Source organism: Heterodontus francisci, chromosome 15, assembly GCF_036365525.1.
Source record: "Heterodontus francisci isolate sHetFra1 chromosome 15, sHetFra1.hap1, whole genome shotgun sequence".
Lineage (NCBI taxonomy): Eukaryota > Metazoa > Chordata > Chondrichthyes > Heterodontiformes > Heterodontidae > Heterodontus > Heterodontus francisci.
Window position 1 is genome coordinate 18,269,463 of NC_090385.1, and position 10,466 is coordinate 18,279,928.

General features: G+C 45.3%; 1 protein-coding gene across 2 annotated transcripts in view; it reads right to left on the reverse strand.

Moving 5' to 3' along the window:
• Positions 1 to 1,626, reverse strand: part of LOC137377507 (A-kinase anchor protein 17B-like) — a 35,940-nt gene extending 34,314 nt beyond the window's left edge. Inside the window, exon 1 of one of the 2 annotated variants that reach the window (XM_068047178.1) lies at positions 1,211 to 1,626. The gene's annotated coding sequence lies outside the window, so the exon portion shown is untranslated. Of the gene's footprint in view, positions 1 to 1,181 lie in introns of both variants that reach the window. The other variant, XM_068047177.1, reaches the window with a different exon arrangement.
• Positions 1,627 to 10,466: the final 8,840 nt, after the last annotated feature.

The window sequence follows — 10,466 nt, forward strand, 5'->3', positions numbered from 1 at the left end:
TAAGAGCAATGTAATATCTGCTAATTTTGTATTGCCACATGCAAAAATATATTATGTGGCATCATATTATCCATATAAAGAATTATATTTTTAAAATGTAAATGTAACCCTATTTTCTTGTGGTGGTTTTATCTATTTGCCACCAATAAAAAAGGCAATTGGTTACTAACACAAATTTTCTGTATTGCTCTCTGGGATGCACAGCAAATGCACCAGGAACATAGAAATTACAGCACAGAGGGCCACCATTCGGTCTATTGAACCTGTGTCAATGCTACCTCTTCAGTTGGCGCCATCTCTAGCTGTATTGGAATTCATGAACAATTACATGTATTCTTCAGCAGTTGCTCTGACTGGAACTACCTCTGTAACAGTAACTTCCAAATCATTGTCATTAATGTTGCTTTAAAAATGTCCAATACCACACACAACAACTGTCTTTGCAGCTGTGACAACAATCAAGACAGCCAACCTTGAGTGAATTCTCTCACTTTCTGTCAATTACTTTGCCTGATCATAACTTGTCCCCAATTTTGACAACAGTAGTTGTCTGGATATAATTTGGCATTAACTGAATGACCACTTACAGATGTTACTATGCCCGAAATAGCACTAGGTAAATGGAATGGCAATGTGCAACAGGCTATAAAGAACTACAGGCAATAACGTGAACAATAGTTTGGATCAGCCACATTACAGCAGGTTTTAAAAAACTTTCCTTTCACTGATTTTTGACATGCATCCATGGGAGCTGACTGCCCTCAAGCACTAAGTCAAAGTGCCCATTATTTATTTGTGTGCCTTTAGTTGGCAAGTAGAAGTGAAGGGTGTATCAGAGTCAATACTCTCCTGACCCAACGTCCACACACACTCACTTCTCGGACAGCAATTGGAAACAGCAACCGTAGCGATTCCCCTCCCCCAACGCATACTTTACCCAGCGGTGCAGAAACCAGCTTTGAGACCACTGCCACCCTGGGGGAGATCAATCAGCCACACGCTAGTGATTGAACCTCACCAGACCCACGGCTCAGTCACCAGGGAGAACCATTTCTACAGTATTTTCTTTGCAAAGCGAGCGTGCTGAGACACGTGCCCAATTATCCCCTACCAAATACCCTCAGCCGGATCAGTGAACACACCGTGTTACTGTATATATTAGCAACCTCTGTGCAACTTGCCTGAGATCTAACACAGGCCTGTCACTCACATTCAGGAGCATAACTCCCCTCGTTCACTCTCTTCTGCACCCAAAGCTGAAAGCCATTCACAATGTACAACTTCGGCCGCTCGATCAGTTCACACTGCCTGACATCAAACGACCTCCTGCAGAAATAATATTTCCCTGTCAATAACGAAGGAGTGCACCAGCTAAAAAAAAAACAATCACTCGACGTTCAAAGGCTGTGTCTGCTGACATCTGCACGTCATCCTCGGCCGCTTGCAGCTTTAAGCTAACACTCAGCAGTAAACTTGCGTCGCCCGCCTGCAAAAATCGGAATCTTCGCAGCTGATTCACACCACCCAGAAGAAATGATCAGGAAATTCCAAACTGGCAGGATTGTAATTGCAGACGGACTGAGCAAGCGCAGATTCTGTTCTTTCTGCTCCACTGCAGTGCCAAAGACACCGTGGCCAGAAAGGGATTTTTTAAATTCATCTATGGGAGGTGGGCGTCGCCAGGCCAGTATTTATTGCCCATCCCTAATTGCCCTTGAGAAGGTGGTGATGAGCTGCCTTCTTGAACCGCTGCAGTCTATGTGAGGTAGGTACAGCTACAGTGCTGTTAGGAAGGGAGTTCCAGGATTTTGACCCAGCGACAGTGAAGGAACGGCGATATAGTTCCAAGTTAGGATGATATGTGACTTGGAGGGGAACTTGCAGGTGGTGGTGTTCCCATGCATTTGCTGCCCTTATACTTCTAGGTGGTAGAGGTCGCGGGTTTGGAAGGTGCTGTCTAAGGAGCCTTGGTGTGTTGCTGCAGTGTATCTTGTAGATGGTACACTCTGCTGTCACTGTGCATCGGTGGTGAAGGGAGTGAATGTTTGTAGTTGGGGTGCCAATCAAGCGGGCTGCTTTGTCCCGATGGTGTTGAGCATCTTGAGTGTTGGAGCTGCAGCCATCCAGGCAAGTGGAGAGTATTCCATCACACTCCAGGCTTGTGCCTTGTAGATGGTGGACAGGCTTTAGGCAGTCAGGAGGTGAGTTACTTGCCGCAGGATTCCTAGCCTCTGACCTGCTCTTGTAGCCACAGTGTTTATATGGCTACTCCAGTTCAGTTTCTGGTCAATGGTAACCCCTAGGATGTTGATAGTGAGGAATTCAACGATGGTAATGCCATTGAATGTCAAGGGGAGATGGTTAGATTCTCTCTTGTTTGAGATGGTCATTGCTTGTGTGTGGTGCAAATGTTCCTTTCCACTTATCAGTCTAAGTCTGTATGTTCTCCAGGTCTTGCTGCATATGGGCATGGACTGCTTCATTATCTAAGGAGTTGCAAAGGGTGCTGAACATTGTGAATCATCAGTGAACATCCCCACTTCTGACTTTATGATAGAGGGAAGGTTATTGATGAAGCAGCTGAAGATGGTTGGGCCTAGGACACTACCCTGAGGAACTCCTGCAGTGATGTCCTGGAGCTCAGATGATTGACCTCCAACAACCACAACCATCTTCCTTCCTTTGTGCTAGGTATGATTCCAATTAGCAGAGAGTTTTCCCCCTGATTCCCATTGACTTCAGTTTTGCAAGGGCTCCTTGATGCCATACACGGTCAAATGCCACCCTGATGTCAAGGGCAGTCACTCTCACCTCACTTCTTGAGTTCAGCTCTTTTGTCCATGTTTGAACCAAGGCTGTAATGAGGTCAGGAGCTGTGTGGCCCTGGCGGAACCCAATCTGAGCGTCACTGAGCAGGTTATTGCTAAGCAAGTGCCGCTTGATGGCACTGTTGATGACACTTTCCATCACTTTACTGATGATTGAGAGTAGACTGATGGGGCGGTAATTGGCCTGGTTGGACTTGTCCTGCTTTTTGTGTACAAGACATACCTGGGCAAATTTTCCACATTGCCAGGTAGATGCCAGTGTTGTAGCTGTACAGCTTGGCTAGGGGCGCGGCAAGTTCTGGAGCACAGGTCTTCAGTACTATTGCCGGAATATTGTCAGGACCCATAGCCTTTGCAATATCCAGTGCCTCCTGTCGTTTTTTGATATCATGTGGAGTGAATCTTTGTGTCTGAGCCCTGCCAATTTTTCGGAAGGTTGCAGCAACAGTTCTGTGGCACCAATTACAAAAATATGCATTTTTTTGGTTAAACTCTTATAATGGTTACAGCACGGAAGCGGCCATTCCGCCCATCGTGTCCATGCCGGCTCTCTGCAAGAGCAACTCACCTAGTCCCACGCTTTCCCCTGTAGCCTCTTCACATAATTATCCAATTCCCTTTTGAAAGCCACTGTTGAATCTGCCTCCACCACATTCTCAAACAGTGCATTCCAGATCATTACCACCTGCTGCATAAAAACGTTCTTCTTCATATTCCCCCTGCATCTCTTGCCCAAAACCTTCAATCTGTGTCCCCTGGTCCTTGTACCATCAGCTATTGGGAACAGTTTTTCCTTGAACAACTTATCTAAGCCTGTCATAATCTTGTACACACCTATCAAATCTTCCCTCAATCTCCTTTGCTCCAGGGAGAACAGCCCCAGCTTTGCCAACTTGACCTTGTAACTAAAATCCCCCATCCACGGAACTATTCAGGTAAATCTCCTCTGCACCCTCTCAAGAACTCTCAAATCTTTCCTAAAGTGTGGTGACCAGAACTGGACGCAATACTCTAGATGGGGCCTAACCAGAACTTTATAAAGGTTCAGAATAATTTACTAGCTTTTGTACTCAATATCTCTATTTTTGAAGTCCAAGATCCCATATGCTTTGCTAATCAAAGGGGAGAAGGCAGGGCAATGGAACTGAGGAAATTGCTGTTTCAGAGCCAGTGCGAACACGATGGGCCAAATGGCCTCCTTCTGCACTGTAGCAATTCTGTAATTTTGTGAACCACTCTCTCAGTATTTCCTGCCACCTTCAAAGATCGATGCACATGCATCCCCGGGTCCACTTGTTCCTGTACACTCTTTAGAACTGCACCATTAAGTCTATATTTCCTCACCCTATTCCTTCTGCAAAAATGCATCATCTCACACTTGTCTGTATTAAATTCCACCTGCTAGTCTATCTTTCCCCCAGCTGATTCATATCATCCTCACTGTTTGCCACTCCTCTAAGCTTTGTGTCATTCGCAAATTTTGAAATTGTGGCCTGTACACCCAAGTCTAGATTATTAATATATATATCAAGAAAAGCAGGGGTCCTAGCACCGATCCCTGGTGAACGTCACTATATAACTTCCTCCAGTCCAAAATATAACCATTCACCACTATTTTCTGTTTCCTGTCACTCGGCCAATTTCGTATCCATGCTGCTACTGTTCCTTTTATTCCATGGACTGTAACTTTGCTGTTAAGTGACACTTTATCAAATGCCTTTTGGAAGTCCATGTATACCACATCAACTGCATTACCCTCATCAACCCTCTCTGTCACCTCATCAAAAAACTCAAAACAAGTTAGTTAAATATAATTTTTCCTTAGAAAATCAGTGCTGGCTTTCTTTAATTAATCCACATTTGTGCAAGTGACTATTACTTTTGTCTTGAATTATTGTTCTAGACGTTTTCCCACCACTGAAGTTAAACTGTAGTTGCTGGGCTTCTCTTTACATCCTTTTTTGAACAAGGGTGTAACATATGCAATTTTCCAGTCCTCTGGCACCACCATATAGTCTAAGGAAGACTGGAAAATTATGGCCTGCAATGTCCACTTCCACTTCCCTTTCCCTCAGTATTCTTGGATGCATCTCATCTGGTCCAGGTGTCTTATCAGCTTTAAGTACAGACAGCCTTCTCCTTATCAATTTTAAAACCTCCTTTCACCGTGACCTGGGTCGCATCTTCTTCCTTGGTAAAGACAGATGCAAAGTACTCATTTAGTAGCTTAGCCATACCCCTGCCTCCATACATAAATAGATGCAAAGTACTCATTTAGTAGCTTAGCCATACCCCTGCCTCCATACATAAATAGATGCAAAGTACTCATTTAGTAGCTTAGCCATACCCCCTGCCTCCATACATAAATTCCCTTTTAGGTCCCTAATCAGCCACACTCCTCCTTTTACCTCCCTTTAACAATTTCTATGACTTTTAGATTCCCTTTTATGTTAGTTGCCAGTCTTTTCTCCTACTCTCTCTTTGCTTCTCTTATTTGTTTTGTCACTTCCTCTCTGAACTTTCTATATTCAGCCTGGTTCTGATAATAGTATTATCCAGCCAACATCTATCATATGCACCCTTTTTCAGCTTCATCTTAATCTCTATCTCATTCATCATCCATGGAGCTCTGTATTTTTTGTGCTATCTCCTGCTGGTGGGAAAGTACCTCGACTGTAACCGAACTATCTCCTCTTTAAAGGCAGCCCTTCGTTGCGTTCCAGTTTTGTCTGCCAATCCGAGTTCTGAAGAAGGGTCACTGACCTGAAACATTAACTCTACTTCTCTCTCCACAGATGCTGCCAGACCTGCTAAGTATTTTCAGCGTTTCTTGTTTTTATTTCAGATTTCCAGCATCTGCAGTATTTTGCTTTTATTTTAATGCAATTTACCTGAGCCAGATCCATTCTTACCCCATTGAAGTTGACCCTCCTCCAATTAATTATTTTTACTCTGGATTGCTCCTTGTCTTTTTCCATAGCCAACTTAAATCTTACGATACTATGATCACTGTCCCCTAACTGTACCCCTATTGACACTTGATCCACTTGATCCACTTCATTTCCCAGACCAGATCCAGCAATGCCTCCTTCCCCCTTGGACTGGAAACATACTGATGTAGAAAATTCTCCTGAGCACACTCTGGAAACTCTTGCTGATTTCTGCCCTTTACACTATTAATATCCCAGTCTATATTAGGATAATTAAATTCCCCCATTATAACTACTCTATACTTTTTACACCTCTCTGTAATTTCCTTGGAAATTTGTTCCTCTATATCTTTCCCACTAGTTGGTGGCCTATAGAATACACCCAGCAATGTAATGGTACCTCTATTGTTTCTTATCTGTAACCAAATAGATTCTGTCCTTGACCCCTTTAGGACATCCTCTCTCTCCAGCACTGTAATATTCTCCTTAATCAATACTGCTACCCCTCCTCCTTTCTTTTCTTCCTTATCTTTCCTGTACACCTGTATCCAGGAATATTTAGTACCCAGTCCTGCCCTTTTTTGAGCCAGGTTCCTGTTATTGGCGCAACATCATATTTCCATGTGGCTATCTGTGCCTGCAGCTCAGTTGCCTTATTTACTACACTCCGCACATTCATATACATGCACTGCAAACTTAATTTAGACCTTATTACATTCCCTCTTACTCCACTTAATACCTTACTACTTTCTACTCGAGTGCTATCTATTTCTGCCAATTCTTTGTGCACCTTGGTTTTCCTCTAATATTACTTGCTGGTTCCCACACCCCTGCCAAATTAGTTCCTAGTAGCACTAGCAAATCGCCTCACAAGGACATTGGTCCCGGCTCTGTTCAGGTGCAACGCATCAAGCCTTAACCCCTCTAGGACATCCGCTCTCTCCAGCACGCTAATATTCTCCTTAAACAATCCTGCTGCCCCTCCTCCTTTCTTTCCTTCCCTACCTTTACTGAACAGCTTGTACCCAGGAATATTTAGTATCCAGTCCTGCTGTTTTACCTGCCTTTACTGGTTCTGTCTCCCCCAGAACCTGCCCCAGTGTCCCAGGAATCTATAGCCCTCCCTCCTGCACCATCTCTCCAGCCACACATTCATCTGCTTTATCCTCCTATTTCAATACTCACTTGCTTGTGATTAAGGAAGTAATCCAGAGATTACTACCTCTGAGGTCCTGTTTGCTAGTTTATTTCCTAGCCACCTAAACTTTGCCTGCAGGACTTCCTCCCTCTTTCTATCTATGTCTTTGGTAGCAATATGGACCATGACTGCTGGCTGTTCACCCTCCTCCCTCAGAGTGCTCTGCAGCCGTTCAGTGACATCCTTGACCCTGGCACCAGGGAGGCAACATATCATCCTGGATTCACGTCTGTGGCTGCAGAAACGCCTGTCTGTTCTCCTAACTGTTGAAAACCTTATCACTATTGCTTTTCCAATTTTTTTTATTCTTTCACGGGATGTCGGCATTGCTGGCAAGGCCAGCATTTGTTACCCATCCTAATTTCCCTTAAGAAGGTGGTAGTGGCCTGCCTTCTTGAACCCCTGCAGTCCATCTGGTGTGGGTACACCCACAGTGCTGTTAGGGAGGGAGTTCCAGGATTTTGATCCTGTGAAGCAACAGTGAAGGAATGACAATATATTTCCAAATCAGGATGGTGTGTGACTTGGAGAGGAATTTGCAGGTGGTGGTGTTCCCATGCGTCTGCTGTCCTTGTCCTTTTAAATGGAAGAGGTCGCGGGTTTGGAAGGTGCTGTTGAAGGAGGTGTGGTGAGTTGCTATAGTGCATCTTGTATATCGTACACACTGCTGCCACTGTGCGTCAGTGGTGGAGGGAAGGTATGTTTCCGTGAGTGTGACTGTCAGGCAGTTGCTTGACGTATCTATGGGACAGCTCTCCCAATTTTGGCACAAGCCCCCAGATGTTAGTAAGGAGGACTTTGCAGGGTCAATAGGGCTGGATTTTCCGTTGCCGTTTCCAGTGCCTAGGTCAATACAGGGTTTTTCATCTGGTTTTATTCCTTTTCAACTTTTGTGTAGTGGTTTTGTACAACTGAATGGCTTGCTAGGCCATTTCAGAGGGCAGTTAAGAGTTAACCATATTGCTGGGGGTCTGCAGTCGCATGTAGGACAGACCAGGTAAGGACGGCAGATTTCCTTCCCTAAAGGACAACCAGATGGATTTTTAATGACAATCTTTCAAGGTCAACATTGCTGGCTAGCTTTCAATTTTCATTAATTAATTGAATTTTATTAATTAATTGAATTTAAATTCCACCAGCTGCCATGATGGGACTTGAACCTGTGTCCCCAAAGTATTAGCTTGGGTCTCTGGATTACTAGTCTAGTGAGGTTACCACTATGCCACCATCTCCCCTGCCCCCTTCTGTATAGCTAAGCCAGCTGTGGTACAATGGACTAGGCTGTGGCTGCACACTCCTAGAGGAACCATCACACTCACCAGTACTCAGAACGGAATACTGTTTGGAAAGTGAGATGCACTCAGGCGACTCCTGCACTACCTGCCTGGTCCTTCTTGACTGCCTGGTGATCACCCATTCTTCCTCTGCCTGCATATCCTTAAGCTGTGGTGTGACCACATCTATAAATATGCTATCCACGAAATTCTTAGGCTTGCATACGCATCGCAGTGATGCCGCCTGTTGCTGAAGCTCCAAAACCCGGAGCTCAAGCTGCTGCAGCTGACAATACTGCCTGCACATGTAGTTGTCCAGGACATGAGAAGTGGCCTGGAGTTCCCACATGGAGCAGGATGCGCACTCCATGGGACCAAGCTGCCCTGCCATGCCTCTATTTAATTAAAACAGCAGTTAAGGAATGCTCTGCGATTCCCATCTGTTTCCCCGAATCCACACTCTTATGTACCTTCAGTCTCATTTAAAAGAAGGACTTGCATTCACATAGCACCTTTCACAATGTCCCAGAGCACTTTACAGACAATGAAGTATTGTTAAAGTCCAGAAGATGGCTCCTCCCACAATGCAGCACTCTCTCAGTACTGCACTGGAGTGCCAGCCTTGGTTTTTATGCTCTGAGTTTCTGAGGTGGGACTTTTTTTGAGGGACTAATTAGGCTGATACTGGGTTGTTCCACAGTAACTAAACAATAATCATCACCACATGTGTCCTTTTTAAGGCATCGCTAATGTCCAATCAAACTGAAAGGTACCAAAATAAGCATCAAGTACCACCAAAAACAAACTGATACCTTCCCAACTAAATCAGGATGTTATTATTGATGTATGCCCAACATTCTATACCTTGCAGTATCCACTGGTCTCAGAAGGCCCCAGGCATACTGGTGAACACTGTCTGGCGGGCAAGGAGAAGACCAAGGAACAGAGGCAGGCAACACCTCCTCTCCACTCTCCCTGCCCCTGTGGGCCCCAACAGTCCTGGACCTACAGATTGCTGTTTTAGCCAGTCCCAGCAGCAGGCCCATGAGAAGATCCTTCAACTTTCCCACCCCCACTGCGCACAGGCGGCCAAAGCTTATAGCACAATGGGGCTAAAATGTAGCTAAACATTGGGGAACAGCCCTTTCAGGTAACTATACAGGGACTGCAACCACTCACTGAATAATACATGGGCTGCAGACTCCTGTAGGCTGTAAATATAGCATGCAGCCTGAGCTTAAAAACCTAATGCGCATGATTGCTCCATGCAACACTTTGCACCCAGATCCCCAATGGAGCAGGGTAGGCCTCCGCACTGACAGTCCTCCACTGAGGACCCCATACCCCCTTCCCCGCTCCAGAGGTGACCTATCAAGTTGTATCTGAATGGTGAGATGGAATGTCAGGGCACATCCAGACAGCAGACAGGGGCAACAGAGCTGAGTGCACAGGAGTAGCCCATACAGAAACCCACTCTGCCCAGTGTGAAATGGCACAGACAGAATTGAGGTCAGATGGCTCAGATTGTGAGGCGCAGATTCCCAAGGGAGGTTTTGTGGCTTCATGCCAATGAGAAGCTAAGATTTGGTGGGATCACACCATACTATAGACGCACCTCAATACCCCTAACAGAGTCTGGGCCAAGCATGAGTATCATTGCCTGAAATTAGCTGCAGACTGGGCGCAGGTCCAGAACATTTGATGCACCAATGCATCCAGTGACATCCAACATGCTCTGTCGCCATCCAGTACATCCCTGATGCCGGTTACCCTCCCAGCCCAGGCCCTCTGCTCCATCAGCCACGTGTCACCTAAACCAGCCACCCAGAGGTGCTGATTGCAGAGCAGCAGCTCCACCAGAGAGGACATTGGAGGCAGCCATGTTCCAAACACTAACAAGTTCTTGATAAAAGACAGGCAACTCCTGCCAGGCCACGTGTAGACCCTGCAACCTGATGAAAAGGAGCTGCCGGTCATAACTCAGGCCATGTTCAGACTAGACATATTCTTGCAATTTCTAAGCAACACTGGGACTTCTGCTGTTGCAGTATTGTGTTGCGATGGCCCAGCTGATATATTTCGGTCTGTAGACAGCATTAAAAAAAAACATGCCAAAGAGTCACTGTTTCACCGTGTTTAGGAAACAGATCGGCATCAAAATGCACGAAGATCCGATCAGAATTGGTATTTTTTTAATGACCATTAAAATAAAAAATTAAAAGGCATCGAGTCGACC